The sequence below is a fragment of the Lissotriton vulgaris genome, chromosome 3_1, assembly GCF_964263255.1.
Source record: "Lissotriton vulgaris chromosome 3_1, aLisVul1.2, whole genome shotgun sequence".
Classification (NCBI taxonomy): domain Eukaryota; kingdom Metazoa; phylum Chordata; class Amphibia; order Caudata; family Salamandridae; genus Lissotriton; species Lissotriton vulgaris.
In genome coordinates, this window is record NC_141689.1 from 343,302,617 (window position 1) to 343,323,723 (window position 21,107).

The 21,107-nt window shown below is 51.5% G+C and overlaps 1 protein-coding gene across 1 annotated transcript in view; it reads right to left on the bottom strand.

The window, feature by feature from the left end:
• Window positions 1-21,107, bottom strand: part of GDNF (glial cell derived neurotrophic factor) — a 94,198-nt gene that overhangs the window by 59,451 nt on the left and 13,640 nt on the right. The gene's annotated exons all lie outside the window — the stretch shown is intronic.

The window sequence follows — 21,107 nt, forward strand, 5'->3', positions numbered from 1 at the left end:
CAGTCAACTCATATCTACGCTTCCTCCTATCTGCTGCCGTTAAGTTATGCTTGCATGTGGAGGGTTCGAAACGAGAGCCTTATCACATGGGGTGGAGCAGCGCGTCCCGCTTACAACCAGGTAAAGGGAAAACTAACAATGGCTTCGGCAGTTTTTAACCAGCCTATCTCCTTGCTCCTCTAAGATGGCCAGCTTTCCACTCCTGCATCATCTTTTTTTTCTGTGCATCACCTTTAAATATATCCTGGTTCCCGTCCCCTTATCTTTTCTACCCTAAGACTCTGGAGTTTCACGCACTCTCAGGCTTTATTTTCAATTTCTCCTCTCAAACCACCATGCTTGTCGAATTGTTTTCAATTACACTTGTTCCTTAACACTGGATTTTGTTCCACTCCATTTAAGATCTAGCCCTAGCTTAGTACCTTCTCAGGGATCACTTCTCTCTTCTGTGTATTACCTTTGGTTACTGCATTCCGACTGTATACACTTGCCCTTAATAACTATACCATATACTTTAAAAATGATTTTACAGTGCTTTGTCAAAAGCTAAATAAATTCAGTATGTAAATAAATATACACATAATTTTAGCTTTGGTCTGTGTGGCCAGAAATAGGCCCGCAATGCAGTGACCATTGCTTTCTCAAAACCACAAATTACCATACGAAAATATTAGGAGGTCCACTAAAGACAGTTCTGTGCCACGTGGCTTATTATAACATCCAGAGACCTGCGGACATATATTTGCATGTCTTCAATAATAACTTGTTCTTATCCATTGCATAATGGAGCGCTGCGAGCACTTCAACAATTCAAATCAGAGTTAATATCCGATCTTAGGCCGAAACAATGTCATGGTTTGCAACTTACAGGTCTTTGGAAGAATGAAAGGCTATGCTGGCCTTAGACAGATTGGAACTTGTGATGGACAAATTACATCAGATATCAAAAGCAACTCTTTACTCACTGGGCCATCTTGCCTTTTACCCTCACAGTTTTAACTATAACTTTTTGCCTTAAATGGGTGCAGCATTCCAAAATAGTGAAATCATTTCTGCTGATAGCTGTGCGACCCACCCTTGCTGCCTGGCCTGGCCTGCAGCTCAGTTCATGATGCTTGGATCTAAGGCCATTCTAGCCCTCATCTGCAGACGTTAATGAGGTGGCATAGGTTGTAACACTAGTGCGTCTTAGACATTGAATGTCTTGACAACCATAGAGGTAATTGCTAACACTATCCCAGTGCTGTACAACATTTGTGGCATGTGAACGTTGCATTGCAAGTTGTATTCATTCATGTATTCATCAACAGTTTATATACAGAGGCAGGTACATGCTACAGTTGGCTGTAATACTGTGACTGTCAGTCATCACAGCATCATACACTATGGGGTATGGCTGATGTATAAACATGCACCGATCACAGCTGCAAGAAGCCTACACCATATAAAATGTGACACACAGATCCAGATTGGTATTGTTGGGGTCTCAAGGAAGCGTTGATGGATAACCTCATATCCTGATGGAGCGATGCGCCTCTTTCCTGCTTCATCGTCTCAGACAAGTTTAGGGATCGACCCACTAAAGAAGCAGCTCCACTGCTACAGACAGTGGGGTTCAGAGAGCCACTCACCGCTCAATGCCCTACTCTTCCCCAGCCAGGATAAAAAATACACTGGCTGCACAGCTCCCCCTCCTACAAATTGGGGGGTTGGAGCACATAAGCTGGGCACCTCCATGCAAGGTAGATGGGTTTGTATTGCTCTCATTGCTTTTTAAGGCCGTTGAGGAACTTTACATCTCACATATTGACACTTGAAGGCCTTGCATGAACTATTTTCACTGCCAGCTTGGGCCACTGAGGGTTTGGCAGTTTTTGGAACGTAGGATTGAGGACCCATGCTTCTGATCTTTATGGCCCTCACCCGGGAGTTCCATGTGGTGAAAAGAGAGATCTGATCCTGAAAGACACTTTTAGTGATGGTTGACTAAGTTCACCACAGAGTATGGTTATTTAAGGATGGTGTTGGCACTCCAGCATGATTGCAATAATATCATTTTAGTATGTCGTTTTTAAGGGCCTTGCAAATAGTTTAGAGCTGTCAACTTTCTAAGCTTCGTCATAAAATAACTGTGAGATGGGTTCTGGGCTGCAGCAATGTTGACATTAAATTTTGCTTGTAAGATATCAATTCATTTCTAATGAAAGTAATGTAAGTCGCCTTTTTGAACTTTTGTCAGTATTCCATTGTCATTCCCTTGTTAGGATAACGTTTTTATAAGTACAGTGGGATTGTGAAAAGTAACCAATGTTTTTCTATAAAATAAGACCCATACTTTATATTAAAAAAAATATTTGGGTTATTTGAACCCTTCTGAGTAGAGCGGGTTCCATGTCTTGCCTGTCCACAGACATACCTTATGACATGATGACAGCGGTGCCGCCTGTCCTCTCAGGCCTGTCCTCTCAGATCCCGCACTTACCACAAAATAGTCTATGTAAATATCCAACCTAGAATCCCCAACTCAAGAAATTGTGAGTTGGAGTAACATGGTGATGGTCAGATACAACTGGACGCACCTGGCCAGTCTCTTCTCTAGCCAGGAAGAAATGAACATTCTTGTGACAGCGTTGCTGCCTCTCCTTCCAGCTCGTTTAACGAAAAGGGTAAACCCGGAATCACTGGGACCTGGGTGCTAGGCCGTATACAATTAAGTGGTCCCAGTATTGTAACATCCAAAGTGTTAAACAGACAAACAAATCATAGTAAAATACAATTGTGCAAACACAGTTTTCTGGTTGTAACAGTGTTATTTAATCACACTGAAATGTTGTTGCCAAAGCCTACATTTTTTACATGACAGTGCCCCAAGTAGGTAAGGAGGAGGGGGGGGGGAAAGGTTGTGACTTCAGTGGGGTTGTGAAGTCAAGTTTTAAACAAAATTGTCTGAGTTTTATGTGTGTCTGAACTTGGATATGACACTCAACCCCTTGTCCCCTTCCAGGTCCCCCCTCACCCCACACCACTGTCCTGAGGAAGACCCCTTGCGTCAGACTGATAACTACTTACACAACAAAGTGGGGTCGAAACGTCGACTTTTGAACATTGCCAGTCCTTCTCAACAGTACTTGATTTACTGTGAACAATATATGCCTGAACTATTTGGGATTTTTTGTCACCATCTTTCCTAAAACTTCACTTCACTACCCCACTGAAGTGACAGCCCCCCTTCCCCCCCCCCCGCCCCCCCCCACCCCCACCCCACTTCCTCCTTCCCTACTTGGGGCACTGTCATGTTGAAAATATGTCAAAAATGTAGGGTTTGGCAACACAAATTCAGTGTGATTAAATAACACTGTTGCAACCAGAAAACGGTGTTTGCACAATTGTACTTTACTATGATTTGTTTGTCTGTTTAACACTTTGGATGTTACAATACTGGGACCATTTTATTATATCTCCTTTCAGCTCAGCCCACATACTTGTCTAGATATACCCGATATAGTGATTAAATCAATGGAGCATTACCAACCCCAGTAGTTTTTTTTTTTTTTTTTTTGAAAATCTGTTTATTAGCATAGTAGGTAAAGCAGTCACAGAAATTTCCAGTCCCGGAGGGAAACAGAGTAATACATACATAAGGTTGCTTAGAACATATAATTGCATAGTTGTCTCGATTATTCATTTTGTTGGTGACAGTAACCGTCACAGTTCATACAAACCCCGGTCAAAACTATCACTCCCCCCACCCTCAACAAACCCACCCGACACTCTCACAAAAACATATGATTGAGCAATCATTAGACTGGGGCACATACAGAATCACAACATATGGCTCCATTCGACTGTACACATAGGTGGAACGAGACCAGTACAGAGATTGTAAATTGGGGACCCCTCGCACCTCCCCGTAGCGCACCACGGTTAGTGGCAGTGCATGTCAGTCCGGCCAAGGACACATTTATCGTGCATTCGAAGAGGCACCTGTACCCTCGTCTTCCCCGTCTCCCCCAGTTTCAAACATACCTAATATGGTATACCAGTCCAGTGAAATTGGCGTTTTCCTCAGGCCTCTGTATTCCTCCCTCTGCAGTGCAACTCCCTCTGCCTTACCCCATCGCACCACCTCTGCCCTCCACAATTCCGGGTTGGGAGGTCTGGGTGACTTCCACCTCATCGTGATGGCACGCTTCGCCAGCAACAGGGCCATGTCCGCGAAACGTGCCTCCACGGTTCTAGTGCGCTGTGAGGGCCCCAACCCCAGTAACGTGCCTTCCAGTGTAGGAGATCGGGTCAAAGCACCCGCTTTCTGGAGCGATTCATGGACCGTGGTCCAGTAGTATCCTAGTTTGGGGCATTGCCAAAGCATGTGTATTAGTGTTGCGTCCTCAGTGTCACATCGGGGGCAATTACTTTTCGCATCAGGAAACATCAAGTGTATGCGGCGTGGGGTCAGGTAGGCTCTGTGTAGGAGCATCGATTGAATGAACTTAAACTTGGGGTTCCTAGCTACTTTTTTGGGAAACTGAAGGATACGTTCCCACTCCTTATTTCTCAGGGGCCTACCAATGTCCCCCTCCCATGCTGCCCGGAGTGGTGACAGATCGAAAGCCCTCCCCTTCTTAATACTAGCAGTGAGCCACCTTGTAAGGTGGGCGCCCGTGCCCATCAGGTAGTGCATGGTGATGAGAGGATTTGTAGCTGGCTCCATGCCCCTAGGGGACCACTTATGTGTAATATAGTGGCGAAGGCCAGAGTGTAGCAGGAAGGTGCCTCCAGGGACTCCATGGGTAGTTCTAAAGTCTGCAAAGGACAGTAGGTGCTCTTCCGCGAACAGGTCACCCACGTGCGACACTCCAGCGTCATGCCATTGTTCCAGCGAGTCCGCCGACAGAGTCCCCGTGGCCAGCTGGATACCCAAGAGCGGGATCGTGGGGGCATAGGACGACCCAGGGGACGTGTACTTTAACGCCTTTCGCCAGTAAGTTATCGCCAGTTTGAGGAGAGGCGGAACATCCCTCGGTATAACCGAGTTGGGCAAAAGTAACGTGTGTATTCTCCCCAATGCATGATCCCTATCCGTCATGTTGATCTCCTGCAGATTGCGACCCGCTACCCAGAAGGCCAGCCATTGCAGTTGACACGCATAGGTGTAGGCCCTAAAATCAGGCAAACCCATGCCACCGGCTTCAGAGGGGAGCTGTAGCCTGGACAGACCTATACGCCTGCGGCCGTGCCCCCACACAAGTTCGGTGAGTAGAGTGTCTAGGGTCTTAAAGGTTGCTGCCGGGATCAGGTGTGGCAAGTTAGTGAAGTGGTAGAGAAGGCGGGGGAGCATCACCATCTTGGATATCGCCACTCTGCCGGGTATAGAGAGTGGTAGTGTGAGCCAAAATTGTATCTGCGACTTCAGTGTTTTGATGGCCCTCCCAAGGTTACCGTCGATCATCTGGTCTGCCTCCCTGTAAATCTGCATCCCCAGATATCTGAAGGTGGTTTCAGCTATCCGGAACTCGTGGGGGGCGAAGGGTAGTGGAGTAGTCAGACCAGTTGCTGCAAATGTGAATCCATACGATTTGGATTCGCTTATGGTCAGGCCTGAGATCGACCTAAAGTCCTCAAATACCTGGGCAACAGGGCTCAAGTCGCCCCTCAAGTCCCGGAAATATAAGATAATATCATCCGCATAAGCGGACACTATATGTGCCGTCCCATGACGCAGAATGCCAAACCGGGGGGCCATGTGGCGGAGCCTACAGAGCATCGGCTCAAGGGCAAGGACGAATAGGAGGGGGGAAAGTGGGCAGCCCTGTCTGGTGCCACGTGCGATAGCTATAGGAACTGATATATGACCTGAGGTGCGCACTCTAGCTGTGGGGGCTGTATACAGCAATCTGACCCAAGCGAGGAATTCGGGGGGTATCCCAAATTTCGACAGTGTGTCGAACATGTAATCCCATCTAAGGGAATCAAATGCTTGTTTCAAGTCCAGGGAGATGCAGCCTTCGGAGCTCGTGTCCTCACCGTCACCGAGCATGAGCTGAGCTAGTCGCCTGAGGTTCATGGCTGTATTGCGGCCCGGGACAAAACCACATTGGTCCGAGTGGACCAGTTGCACGAGCCTCGATGCCAGCACCTTGCTCAATATCTTGGAGTCAGTATTGAGAAGGGACAGGGGTCTATAGTCAGCCATCTGGAGCCCTTCTTTATTAGGCTTTCTAAAGGGACGTGATTAACGCCTGCATAGACGATTGCGGTAGGGTGGCTGTCCGCAGAGCTTCCAAGTAAATAGCGTGTAACCGTGGGGCTAGTAGGTCTATGTATGTTGCATAAAAGTCGGCTGGTAGGCCATCTGTCCCAGGGGTCTAGCCCTTAGGAAGGGCGCGTATTGCCTGTCTGATTTCAGCTATAGTAATGGTGCGCTTAAGGTCTTTGACCTGCCCGTCTGTAAGTCGAGGCAGGGCTAAGTCCCTCGTGAAGGCCTCAAATGCAACCTCGGGAATGGGCTGTGGGGGACTGTACAGCGTTGTGTAGTATGCCCTGAACGCAGTGTTGATCCCGACCTGGGTGGTGATTGGATTTCCTGCTTGGTCCAAGATTCTCAGAATGGGGTGGCTCACTGGGGAGTCCCGTAAGAGGCGGGCTAGGAGGGGGCCAGCTCTATCCGCTTGTGCATGCTGCCTGTTCGTATATTCTCTATAGTCTAGGAGCCTCAGGTCTTCCAGTAGCTCTGCGTGTCGAATGTGAGCCTCCTGTAGTGGCGTGAAGGGTGCATGTGTGCCGGCAGCCTCATTCTCTAGGGAAGCTAGGGAGCCCTCCACCTCCTTCGGTTGATCAATTATCTCTCGTTTCCTGCCCATTCCAGCGGCCATGGCCGCCCCCCTAAGACAGACCTTAAATGCGTCCCACTCCACTTGACAGGTGCTGGCCGTGTTCATGTTTGTGGAGAAATATGTTACTATAGCATCAGACAGGGAGGCCCGGAATACTGAGTCTTCAAGGAGATCTGGGGACAGTCTCCAAGTGGGGATGGGGGCTAGTCGCCTGCCCCACTGCCATGTGAGTTCTACAGAGCTGTGATCGGACAGAGTTTTCCCCATGTGTTGGGCCTGAACAATTGTATCTGCCACGGAGCGGGAACAGAATATGTGGTCAATTCTGGTATGAAGCTGGTGTGGTGGGGAGAAAAAGGTATATTCCCTCTCTTGTGAGTGTGTACTGCGCCATGCATCAGTCAGGTCCCAGCCCTCAGCCCACCGATTAAGAGCATCCGCTTGTTTCCTACTCTCAGTCGCCTGTAAAGGGGGATGTGACCTATCCAGCGTAACATCAAGCACAGCATTAAAATCACCCCCAATAAACCATCGATGATCAGCCCACTCCGTCAGCACCCCGTTCACCATTAACAAGAACTCCGATTGATTAGAGTTCGGCGAGTAAACACACCCAAATACAACAGCATCCCCGTCTAACAGCCCCCGCACAAATACATATCGGCCCTCTTTATCGATTCTATGCTCTAACATCTGAAAGGGGACAGAGCCACGGAACCAAATCGCTGCCCCCCTTGAAAACGCAGAATAGGAGGTAGCAAATAGTTGTCCCCTCCATTTCTTGCGCAGCTTCACAGCTTCAGAGGCGTTCAAATGTGTCTCTTGCAGGCATGCAATCTGGGTTCCCCTGAGGTTAAGCTGGGCCAAAATTCTATGGCGTTTCTGGACTGCTCCCATGCCACGCACGTTCCAGGTGCACAGTTGGTAATTATTAAGTGGCCCCATAACCATCTATGTGGTGCGACCCAGTGAAACGCCCTGGGCCCCATGTCAGTTCTGCGTTGAGATAAGGTGAGTGTGTCGTGAAAACAAATAACCCCATAACAAAAAGGTCCCCAAGCCAACGTGCCCGGGATCCAAACTGTGGTGCCCAACGTGGGCACAAGTCATTGGAGTCCGTGTGCATACCGGGGGGTGACAGGCCTCTGTCGACTGTCATTGAACGGTCTGCATGGGCTCGTTAGTCCTCAACAAAGTGGGTTCCCCATGCAACCCACCACATGCGAAAGGAGGGGGGGGGAGTTCAAGTATACATTACCACCTGGAGGGGATCATATTCTCAGCAAATCAGAACTCCTCTGCCATTTGGGCTGTAATTTTCGGGAACAGCGGCAAGCTGTCCATTGAGCCAGACACCTCTGTATGAGTGTCAGTGGTGGCGGAGTGCCTGTCATTAAGTGCTTGGGCGTCGTGTGCTGCCAGTGCCTCCTCCGTGAGCTGCTGCCGATGAGATGACGATGGGTGGCTCGCCACCCGAGCATCAGGAGGGTGCGTCTTCGCAGAGGGTCCATGGGAAGAGTGGTGTCCCGGGCTGGGAGTGTTGTGCCGTCTGTCCGGTGTATCTCCGCGTTCGTTGCGGCCGCCTTCCTGGTGCTCCCCGAATGGGTCCTGTGAGGTCGGCGGCGTCAGAGTGACCTCCATCCATTCCTCAGCCTCTTCTGGTGAGTAGAAGAAGTGGGATTTGTTGTCGTGCAGGATTTTGAGCCGAGCAGGGAACAGCAGCGCATATTTCATATTTCTGTCTCTTAATTTGCGTTTGACACCCATGAAGGTGGATCTGGCGCGCTGTACAGTGGGCGTGAAATCAGGATAGACTGAAATGTTTTTATCTTCAAATCGTATCGGTGCATTCTCCCTTGCCGCACGCAACACAGTGTCCCGGTCTCTGAAATGAAGGAGGCGCGCGATCAGGGGACGAGGGGGCGCCCCTGGTTTGGGGGGCCGAGGAGGCATCCGATGTGCCCTCTCCACGCTGTACAGGGCAGTGAGATCTTCTTGGCCCACCAGTTTTTGTAACCAGTCCTCCACGAATTGGGTGGGGTTCCTCCCCTCACTTCTCTCTGGAATGCCTAAGATGCGGACGTTGTTGCGGCGCGCACGTCCTTCTGCCTCATCCACCCTATCCCAGAGATGTTTAAGCTGTTTCTCCACACCCTCCAGCCTCGTGGAATGCTCCGTCTGCTGTGGCACTAGGTCATTCAGTGCTATCTTCTGCTCCGCCACTCGTTCCGCCAATTTGTTATGGTCCGCCCTTAGTAGTGATAGGCCAGTCGCCATATTGTCTATACGCGATTCCAGGGCTTCACGAGTCGCTCGTATCTCATTAAGGATAAGGTCCAACTTTGCGTCTTGGGACCTTTTCCCAGTCGGCGGAATGATGTCCATGTTGGAGGAGGCCAGAGGGTCCTCGGAGCCCGTGGACTGCAGGTCCGTCGCAGCGCCCTGTCCATGAGTCTTGCCCCTTTGCTTGCCCATGGCTCTCGTTAGCAGGGTGACGCCGGAAAGGGCACAGCAGATCGCCGCCGCCCACTCCCGTGTCTACTCCGGACGCCGGACTGCGTCCGCCGCAGGATCAGAATGTGGCGGTCAAGGGTGGGAGTAGCACAGGCCCAGGGTTGGCAGGGAGCGCGTAGAATCTCTGTCCTTGGCGTCGGTGTCAGTATAGGCGGCTTCCTCAGGGAGGCCCTGTGTGCAGAATCGACTGTAGCTCCCTATAGGACAGATGAAGGAAGTAAGGCTCCTGCTGCAAGTGTCCAGTGAATCGGCCTTACGCAGGAGCACTCGAGAAGTCTGGGCCAGTGCGTGGTGGTAGGCCCGCAGCGCACGTGTCTCACCCCTTTGCCGCTGTCTGGGGCCGGCTGCCCGGATATCCAGGGTCTGCTGTCCACCGCCCTCTGCTCACCGCCGGGCACACCGCCCTCCGCAGGCCGTCGCTCCGCGTGGAATCCCAGTCGCGGTTCCGCCAATTGGCCAGTGTGTGGGCCAGAGAAACGTTCCAGCACAGGGCCGGGGACTCTCCCCGCCCGGGTCCCAGTGACAAGATGGCGCCAAAATACTGCTTATGAGGCCTGCAGTGCCCGGGGGGGGTCCGGGGCAAGCGGTGCTGGTGTCAGGTGCCTGGCGCTGTCCGCCCCACAGTCCCGGTCGGCGCAGCAGGTAACGGGCGGCTTGCCCACTGTGTAGATTGGGATCAAGCCGGTCAGCCGGTTAAAGAAAGCCTCCGCTCGATCCGCAGGTCACCCAGCAGGGCGGCCGGGCAGGACTCCGCTGCGGAGACGGGGGCCGCAGGGTCGCCGTAGGATCAGATCACCTCTTCATAGGCGAAGTCAGCCGCTGGTGTCCGCCTCTGTGGTCCGGCGCTGAGTCCCGATCGGACCGCGCCAGAGGCTATGGGGAGGCCGGGGAGAATGCCCACTCGAGCCCGGGGCTTCACCCTGTGCAACAGGCCGCGGCCGAAGCAGCCGTGTCAGAGCGTCAGCAGAGCGGGCGGAGTGGAGAAGCACCGCTCCGCTTCCAGGACACCTCCGGGGACCTCCGGTGCAATAATCAGGTGGGTCGCAGGTGGGGGAATCAGGATATTCAGCTCGTGTAGAGGATTACGGACGGAGCTCTCGGGCTACACGTCCACCATCTTCGGCTCCAGGCCACGCCCCCCCACCAACCAACTCCAGTAGTTGATATCACTGAGCTAACTGTGGATGTGACTTCGCCTTTGGAAATGGTGCAGTGCTACAAATCCATTTGAACTGCTTCCGGACTGTAATGGTAACCAGGTTAAGGAATTTTTGCAATATATAATTGAATCCAGTCTTCTACGTTACTGCTGTCTTATTTTGGAAAAACATTTCTCGTAGCCGAGCAGACAAACTAGCATGTCGAAAGTGGGCAGATGTTGAACATTTTTGATAATTATTAATGTTCAACGATAGCCTTGAAGGCATAACCAGTGAACATTTCTTAGGATCCCTTCATACCTATGTCTTCCTGTTTCCTTATCTGACTCTTGAAGGTTCTTTTTATTATCTAATTTCGCCAAACATAACTTGTTCCTATCTTTCTCGTCCTTTCTTTCTCCCTTTGCTGTCTTTCTCTCTGTTGCTCTGGGCCAAAGTTTGGCGATGAAAAATAAAACCCCATCCCCAAATATGAGTGCAGGTCTGCGCCACATGCAACCATTGTGACAAATTGAGCACTACCTTAACTCCATTTTGTCTCCGGTACTGGATCTAACTCAGGGTGTCATTCAGGGCTATATTACAAGATATTCACCTACTTTGACACAGTCTGTACCATATGATCAAAAGGGTCACAGGGCCATTTTGTGATACCAAATGTGCGGAGGAGCGTCGCCCTACTGCTTCACAGCAGTGAAGTGAGGGAAACATAAAACTTGTGTTATTATCATTTTATGTTTCATTCTGCTGTAGCTTTACGTTTGGGGCGGTGCTGCTCTGATGACAGAGGAGCTGGGGAGGAGTGGTTTGCCCGCTTTTAAGTGCACATGGCAGTTTGGCCGGCCCAAGACATTCATACGCACTTCGCATCTTCTCCATGCAGGATGCATTACAGCCTGCGTGGAGAACATGCCCAGGCCCCCATTCCCTGGCTGAGCGCCGATCCAAGGTGCTCAGACCAATCACAACGCTGTATTGCAGTGCAGCATTGTGATTAGCTAGTGGGAGGCTGGGATCCGGGCTCTTCCTGCTGCTTCCTGCATCCTGCTGCAGTACCGGAGTCACGAAGAAGAGCACAGAGGAGAAGCAGCGGCCAGTCGGCTGTCACAGAAAAGTGTTTTGTTTTTACTTTTTTCGTCGCCTCCCTCACCTCAGCCCAACCACCCAGGTCCGGTAGCAGCCGCTACTGAAGTTGACAATCAAACTTTACACCCACATTTCTAACCACTTTCACTGGTGGAAGTGGAGGGCGAAGTTCCATATGGCCATTATTGGTTGGTCCATGCTCAGTGATTGTTACATAGGATCACGAACGGGGCATGGCCGCCCCGTCCTGCCGGCGAGGGATTTACATATTTGTCTATGGGCGGCCGCTGCCCCGGAAGCACTAAAGTGCTTGCGGGGCAGTGTATGTTGATTCCGCCCCTATTTAAGCGGCTCAAGCAGGTCTCTTGTTTCCTGCTTGCGCCCTGAGAAGACACGATCGCTGTTGGACGCCACCAGATTGGAGGGACACTCTGGGATCTTTACGGCATCCTGTTTTACCAAATTTAACAGTGGCGTCCCTCGACCCTCCAAGTGGTGCTGCCACCAGGTCGAAAGGAGGTGGTAGGGTTGCAGGAGTACTGGGTGGATGCTGACTCCCGGTCCTTACCTATTTACCACCCGCGCAGGCGCATTTGGGCACAACCTAGTGATGGAGCAAGAACTTGTAGAAAAGAGACTTGCTCGGAAGCAATCCGCTCCTTTAACTCACTACCAAGTTATTAAAATTGTTTCCTGTAAAACTAATGCGCACCACACAATAACCCGGTTAGTGAAGCTTGCTTATGTGTTTACTAATGATAATAACATGAACGAAGGAATAAAACTTCATTAAACGGGAAATTTTTACTGCGCATGCATCATACTGCGTATGCATCTACGCAGTATGACGAGCTATCGCTTGGAAGGAAATTCTTGCGCATGAGCAGAAGACACTAAAATGGAGTCTTGAAGACTTGCATGCTTGGCATCTGCTTGTTTGAACTAAACCGAGTGGTTTTTACTAAGGCTAACGCGGGGATAAGTCTAATAAATAACCTGGGATAGAGTAGAGGTGGGTGGTATACAGGGAAACCATTTATTTGTGAAAGTAACATTTGTCTTTATGACTTTATTACTTGTGCATATTTGGGCCTCTCATGTATAACTGAAGTAAGCTGAGTCATCTAACGACTGCACATGACTACTAAAAGTTGAATGATGACTTAGAAGTTGAACGAAAGCCAGTGTCGCAAAGTGTCCTAGCTTGGGAACGGATGGTGAAAAGTTCAACGATGTGGACTTGCATTCAGACTATTAACAAATATGTTGCAAATAAAACGTGAATGCGTGTGTGAAATAAAAATTTTAATAAATATTAAGGGGATGGGTTTGTGAACAATGGAAAAACTGATTTAGATGACATGTAAGTTTGGTGTGATGATCTTCCCCCCCCCCCCCCTTGCCTGACCAATTAGATCTCATATTTAAATGATATTGAAACTTTAGTGGGTGGTACATGAAGAACGAAAGGTATCATTGAGATAGCCTTGGTTAGTTAGCTAGCGCGATTTGGGATGCTGCTGCTGCAGGAGGTGCTGTTGCTGGGAGAGATGTTGTGAGAAGCTGATGAAGAATCAAGTGTAGAACCTGAAGCAGAACTTTCTATCCTAATTTAATTGGGTAAGATAAGAAGATCGCGGAAGAATCTCGAGGAGGAAGAGAGTGTCAGAGGGGTAACGTCAGTATTTAGAGAGGTCAACTATCCTGTCCTGAAGTCTTTGTCGCCTGATCTATCCCGGGGGACACTTACCAGTCCTTTGGCCAAGGGTTGTTCTTCTCACCATTCTTGGTAATTATATTTTCACGTTATTCGCAGATATTCTTTTTTCTCTCTCCTCTCCTTTTCTGCGCATTGATCATTGCATAAGTCCAAAGTATGTTGTTTGATGAATTAATTGAATTTTCTCTCCTAAGAATGATGGTGACTGCACTGTGGAGGAGTGTGGCTCAATGGTTAGATCGGCAGACCCTGATGCAGAGTTCTGGCCCGGGACCAGGGTTCAATTCCCGCCTCGGCGGGTCTTGGGCTCAATTTCCTTGGACCTGATAATTCTCGCCTCGGTGCCTATTCTAATCATGGGTCCCATGCTGCAACTCTGGGCAATAGCTTGCTTAACTTCCACACTGGCCCCAACAGCGCTAGGATGCCTGGCTTCACACTGGGGGTGCCCAGGAGTGGACACTTCACAGGGAAAGCCAGGAGGGGTTCCACAGCGGTATGAGTAATAGCGCCAGGAAATTGCTTGGTGACAGTGCGCTCTACAAATGCATTTACATTTACTGTGTATTTGAGATGGTTCACATGCGTTTGAAATGTAGATAAAGATTTAAAACTTTTCCCGAGTCTGTGGTTATTTACATTGAGATAGAAAAGTAAGCTTATGTCATTTTCACCATCAACTAATTCAACTAATGGTCCATCGACCGGAAAAAATAACTTTTTGGTCAGTGAAAAGTTAGTTAGGCGTATTGAATAACTAATCTTGAAAACTGTGGAAAAAATTATAAACTTTGATTCTAGCGGTTTACTCAATTGTGTTTGTGAGTTTATGGACCCAGGTGAGTATATGGTAGGGGAGTATCTGTTTTTGGTACGCCGCTGGATCACTAGCACTGGCCCTTGGGGGACAACAAACCTGAGTGTAGGAGGTGCCCGCGGTAGGAATCCTATGGCCAGCCGGGTCCCCTGCACAAGAATTTCAGAGGTTGGAGACCTCCGCGTAGGCAGGGGAGAGGGAAGGTGGGCTCATCCCATAAGGAAAGCCCCCGTCTTTTGGGACAGAGGAATGGGTAAAAGAAGGGGCAGAGCCAGTATTGATCTCACTCGGAACAGTAATGGAATATTTTTGTTGGTTGCACAGGAACAGACTAGTTATGGTTAGGTGATTCCCATGTGCTAGAGTCTCTGTTAAGGCTAGGTCACATTTGTAAACATAAAATGTAAATAATGAAGCTACAGTGTGAAAAAGTTATAAAATGTGTTTTTATTGTGTGAGAAATGATGATAAATAGGGCCAGAGGTCTTAGGACCCCTATTCCAAAGAAATGGGCTCATTGCATTGTTGTGTCATGCGGTGGGGTGGATAATATTAAGTATTCATATTCGTGGGACGTCGGCGACTCACTATCCATATAGTTTTAGATGATTTTTATTTGCTTAGGTGTGACAGAGACCAAACATTCTCTGAACCTTTTTAGGTTTTGCCTAGCGGAAGCTGCGCTCTGCGCAGCTTTTCCGCGCAGGCGAAATCCTGTTGAGAACTGTAGTGTGGCTTTTGTTCGGCCCTCGTCCTTGATTGGCTGGCTCCGTAAACGGAGCCTTGCCATTGGACGAGGGGCCTGTCCGTCAATGCCGGACCAGACACGGGGGCGTTCCCGACATTCTTTGGCTTTTGCCGACGTCACGGGACGCCGGGAACGCCCCCGTGTCTGGTCCGGCATTGCCGGCACTACTGCATCCTACCACTTTGCCCTCTTGCGCACTAATGAGGATTTATGGCGAGTCCACTAGTCCTTAGTATTGGGAAACCCTTTCCCCATTCGTTCAATAGCAGAAACCGCCGCCGTGGCTTCGACAGCGCGACCAGAGCCAGTGGGCTCGTCAGGAGGGCCGCGCTGCCATTGGGTGGCCCAGGGAGAGTTGCCGCGCAGCCATTGGCTGTTCCCCGGGAGCAGAGGTCCGGCCCGCCGCCTGGTTGTGGGCGGGGCCGGGAGGACGTGTTGTTCCGCTTCCCCCTGCCTGGGGGAAGCCTTTGCGGGAGTTGCCGGTCTCCCGTGCCCAGAGGGAGACCGGGGAAGAGGAGAGGTCGCGTCGCCGCTGCTGGGGGCTCCCGGCGCCCCGGAGGAGAAGTGAATCGGGAGCCTGGCGGCTCCACTCGGGAGGACGACGGCGGAAGGAGAAGGCGGTGCTTCATTATGAGGAGGAGACCCGCCGCCGAGCCGCCGCCCAGCAGAGAGGCCGCCGCCCGGAGGAGCCCGCCCAAGAGAGCCCGGTGAGTCTGAAGGGCTGGGGAGGGCTCCGTGCGGCTGCTGTTGGTGCCGGAGAGCGGCACATGGGCGGGAGTGGAGGTAGGGCGGCCCGTGGGTGAGCATTAACAGTTGGCTCCTTCTTGTGGCTTTAATATGAGCTAGACATCTTAGGTGAAAGCTGCACCCGCCCGGAGGCGAAAGATCGGCAGCATCAGCCAACAGTGCACCACTCTTGCACCGGTCGGTGCTTGCTGCGTTTGGGTGTCACTTAACTCCGTCCAGGCTGCCAGGCACAGGAGAGAGGCCGCACGGCAAGTGTCACTCGATTCTCAGCATACGTGAAAGCTGCACCCGCCCGGAGGCGAAAGATCGGCAGCATCAGTCAAGTGCACCACTCTTGCACCGGTCGGTGCTTGCTGCGTTTTGGGGTTTCCTAATCTCTTCCTTCTGTGACACACCAAAGACTCACCTTTAAAGTCGGTGCAGATGAACCAGTCCAAGTGTTTTACAATGCATTCTGGAACTTGTTGGCATCGTTGTCGAGGTTTTCATCAGAGCACAGGTACCCGAATGCAAAGAAAACCCCCAAAGACAAGATCAGCAACTTCCTTATGGGCTCGGAAACTCGAACATTCTCTACCGCAGGTGCTTCCCCTCAAGCCACGAATTTCCATCCAACCCCCTCCTCTTATGTCAATGTTTGCTCCCCCCCACCCCCTTTAGCAGGTCTTATGTCTTTCCTCCCACTGATCTTTCCCTGATTCCCTCCCCTTTTACCACTGCCCCTTACCCTTAATCGCACTGTGCATTCCCCCGCTACTCACAGCACACCAGCCCCTCCCGTGTACCCCACTCCCCTGGTTCTTTATCTTTCTTCACCATCCCTCCCTCATTTTCATTCACCTCACAACTCCCTCCCCAATAGTGCCTCTCACCTTCCCCTGGCCACGCCTCACTCTCTGGGGCGCAGTGTGTGCTCCCCGGGACACCAACTCTAGTCCATCAGGTGCAATCCGCTCTCCGCCCTACAAATTCCAATATATGCCCTCTCCCAGCCTTTGGTACTGTATGTGTCCCGCCCCCCGCGTACAGAACGCTCAAGAATCCCGGTTCCGCGCGCGTGTAGCTTATCCAGACCAGAAGGTTGCTTTGCATCCTGGGACTTGCAGTCCCATTTATTCCAGAATGCACAGGTGCAAAAACACTAACGGGTCACATCCTCGGCACCCATAGAACGGGTAAATCTGAGCACTCGCTAAGGATGTGCTGGCTCGTGCCCTCAGGTAGCCTCTGTGCACCTCTTACTCGGAGGTGCAGGGTGTACTCTCCTCTTACCTAGACTGACTTAGTTACTCTTCTCTCAGTCCCCACGGGTAAGGCTGAGCCTCCCTCTGGTAAGACAGCCCCTATACCCCCCATGTACGAACTGTGCCCCCAAGTAGCCTCTGTTAAACCCAGTGCTCGAAATGGAAAAATAGATGTGTTCTGTGTGTCTGTTCCCGCTCCCCCCCCCCCCCCCCGCTGTCAGTGTGTGGCCGTTCCCGCCCCCTCCCGCTGCATTACAGCATTTACGCCTGCGGTTTCAGTAATTATCAGTTGTAATGCCTGTTGATAATTGAAGTGCCTACGAAGCCATCAGTATGATATTGAACTCTGCAGCCGCACTAAAAATGTACTTTTTAACTCCCCGCGCGAGTCCACCCCCCCCCCCGCAAGTCCCGTCGTCCCCCACCCCCAAGTCCCGCCCCCCCCCCGCGCGAGCCCCCCCCTCGACCAGGTGTGTGTGGGTAAATACCCCCCCCCCCCCCGCGGACGGGATTCTGTGCTTTAGTTGATGGGGTGAACCAGCCGTGCGTGTCTTTCCTGGTTAGTTGAAGCAATCTGGTTAATTTGAGTAGGCGAAACTTCTTGGGTGTCTGTGCTGGGTGGGCGACACTTCTTGGGTGTCTGTGCTTGGTGGGCGAAACTTCTTGGGTGTCTGTGCTTGGTGGGCGACACTTCTTGGGTGTCTGTCTGTGCTTGGTGGGCGACATTTCTTGGGTGTCTGTGCTGAGTGACTGCAACCCTGTAGAAGCTTGGACTGAGGGATGGGCGAGCACTTCCCTCTGGGTCACTGCAGACACTGTTTCCAGCCCTACACTCTTGTGTGGTAGCATCGTGCAATCTCAGAGTTGGCGTCTTCTTTTGATTTCACTGGTCTAATTGGGCTAAACCAAGGATTTGTAGGCGAAGCGGTCAGGGCCGGGAGTAGCGTCATAATGGTCTGGACTAGGGCTGGGTGGTTGGATACTGTTAGCATTTTGGGGGGCAAGGCTGGTGAGTGTCTGTGCTGGGAGGGTCACTGACTGTGCACTGTGTGCAGGCTTGCCTCTTTGTGTGCCGGGCTGTGTGGGTAAATCCCGTGTGAGTGGCGGTGCTAAGAACCTCTTACATGGGCTCCAGGCAGCCGCCCGCAGATCACCATAGTTTAAAACACAGCTATTCTGTTGCACTGTCATAGTCAATGCTTTATTGTTTACGTTAATAAAAACCATAACAGTATCATCATGACAGAGAAACGGTCAAACAATTTGCAGGCATTTAAAATATTTAAAAAGACGTAACTATTTTTCCTTTAAGAAAAAAAACACAGTTCATATCATGTTGCACTATTGATGCGGCCCCGTCACCCCTCAAAGCAGGTGGACACGGCCCCACACCCGGGCCTGGAGGAGACCCGCAGGGGGCGCACCCGTCTCTGGATGTGACTAGGGTCGATTTCGGTGGGACGTGTACATTGTCCACCCCTGAGAGTCTTGGAAGGGCAGTGACCACCGCTCTGTGCAGGTGTTATACGTGAGAGGCTGTCTCTGACACGGCCCTGCTGGTCTGGAGGGCCCCTCTCTGATGCTCGCGAGGGAGTCTCCCTCGTGGGGATTTGTCCTCCGGGTGTAACAATCATTTCTCCAAGTGTCTCTCTGTCGCTCTTGCTGGTTTGAAGTGTCCCTCTCCGGGTGGGGGGGGGGGGGGGGGACGCCTTTCAGTGGCTCTCACTTGTGTGGCAGTCTCCCTTTGTTGGGCTGTCACTGGAGTGAGCATTCTTTTGGTACTGTGGGAGTACCTCTCTCGGGGTCTCTTTGGGTACCTTGGGAAGTCCCATCTGGGGCTGTCACTGGAGCGGGGAGTCCCTCGTTGTGGCTCTCACCGGTGTGGGAGTTTCCCTGGAGTGCTGCCGTGGAGAGGGGGTGTCTCTGGATTCTGTGGGAGGGCCCCTTCTGGTGTCCCGCTGGGTGGGGAGTGGCCTGTGTGAATGGCTCGGCTCATGGGCGGAGAATGTGGCCGCTCTGTTTTGTGGTTACAGGCTTAGACCTCGGACAGTCCCGAGAGTGTAACCCCCAGGGCTTTTTCTTCGAGGCCTGCAGCTGAGGGACAGAGGGTCTGGAGAGAGGGTTCGACCATCACCGAGGGACTCCACCCCCGCAAGTCCCGTCGTCGTCGTCCCCCACCCCCAAGTCCCGCCCCCCCACCCCGCGCGAGCCCCCCCCACCCCGTGGATTTTTCGTGTGGAAATGGACGGGTGTCACTGGGTGGGTACTTGGGCTCAACTGTGCAGATGCAGAGCGTAATATTTCAAATCGATCCAGTATCTTTGCATTTACATAATGTCTTTTCTAGGTATGGTGACTTGAAACTAAAATAAACGTGATCCGAATTAAGGGTCTGTATACATTTTGTGGCTCAAGATAATTGGGCTGTCAGCTTGTGGGTGTCTTTTGCACGTGTGTGCCCCTGTTGTCTGCTTGTGCCTCTGTGTGCCCCTGTTGTCTGCTTGTGCCTCTGTGTGCCTCTGTTGCCTGCTTGTGCCTCTGTGTGCCCCTGTTGCCTGCTTGTGCCTCTGTGTGCCCCTGCTTGTGCCTCTGTGTGCCCCTGTTGTCTGCTTGTGCCTCTGTGTGCCCCTGTTGTCTGCTTGTGCCTCTGTGTGCCCCTGTTGCCTGCTTGTGCCTCTGTGTGCCCCTGTTGCCTGCTTGTGCCTCTGTGTGCCCCTGCTTGTGCCTCTGTGTGCCCCTGTTGCCTGCTTGTGCCTCTGTGTGCCCCTGTTGCCTGCTTGTGCCTCTGTGTGCCCCTGTTGCCTGCTTGTGCCTCTGTGTGCCCCTGTTGCCTGCTTGTGCCTCTGTGTGCCCCTGTTGCCTGCTTGTGCCTCTGTGTGCCCCTGTTGCCTGCTTGTGCCTCTGTGTGCCCCTGTTGCCTGCTTGTGCCTCCGTCTGCCCCTGTTGCCTGCTTGTGCCTCCGTCTGCCCCTGTTGCCTGCTTGTGCTGTTGGTGTGTGTGGAGGGCTCTGTGTGGCTGTGTGTGTGGAGGGCTCTGTGTGGCTGTGTGTGTGGGGGGCTCTGTGTGGCTGTGTGTGCGGGGCTCTGTGTGGGGGTGTGTGTGGGGCGGCTCTGTGTGTGAGAGAGAGAGATTTGTTTAAATACCAGGATAATTGCCGGCAGCAGCACCCTTGCCGTGTAATGCCTTGTACTACATCTGTGTTAGCAGTCGCCTCAGGCTGTTGTTTTTTTTTATGCAGGGGACGGGATTTGATCATGCCCATTACGCCGTATTGCTTTTCAAAGGCAACTGTTGCAGAGCCAAGTGGGCTGTTGAAAATTGTGTTTTCTCCACCTGCCCCTGTTGCCTGCTTGTGCCTCCGTTTTCGTGCCCCTGTTGCCTGCTTGTGCCCCTGTTGCCCGCTTGTGCCTCCTTGTGCCCCTGTTGCCTGCTTGTGCCTCTGTGTGCCCCTGTTGTCTGCTTGTGCCTCTGTGTGCCCCTGTTGCCTGCTTGTGCCTCTGTGGGCCCCTGTTGCCTGCTTGTGCCTCTGTGGGCCCCTGTTGCCTGCTTGTGCCTCTGTGTGCCCCTGTTGCCTGCTTGTGCCTCCGTCTGCCCCTGTTGCCTGCTTGTGACTCCGTCTGCCCCTGTTGCCTGCTTGTGCTGTGTTGGTGTGTGTGGAGGGCTCTGTGTGGCTGTGTGTGTAGGAAGCTTTGTGTGGCTGTGTGTGTGGAGGGCTCTGTGTGGCTGTGTGTGTGGGGGGCTCTGTGTGGCTGTGTGTGTGGGGGGCTGTGTGTGCGGGGCTCTGTGTGGGGGTGTGTGTGGGGCGGCTCTGTGTGTGTTTGTGTGTGTCATTTGCGATAGATAAAGCTAGTGGCATTGTAAATGACAATGCCATTTATTTATGTTAAAAAAACATAAATAAAAATAATGTCAAGAGCAATGCCAATAGCTCTAACTTTAACAAAGGCAAAACCATTGCATTGTAAATGCTTGTTTTGGTTATTGGGATCCTCCTCGGCTAGAGACACAATCAATTGTGTGTTTGTCCGCATGCAATAACATTATGATTGCAAGCCAGCTCTGCCAATGGAAATATCTCAACATTAAAGAACACAGAGCTGAAGGCAGGCCTCTGAGGAACCCCACAATCCAAAGAGATCGAATTAGAAAAAAGAGGAGTGTAACCACTTAATGCCCATCCGCTGGAAGTTTAGTAATCTAGGCAGTTGCAGGGCCATCGACATCAATATCGGCTAAAG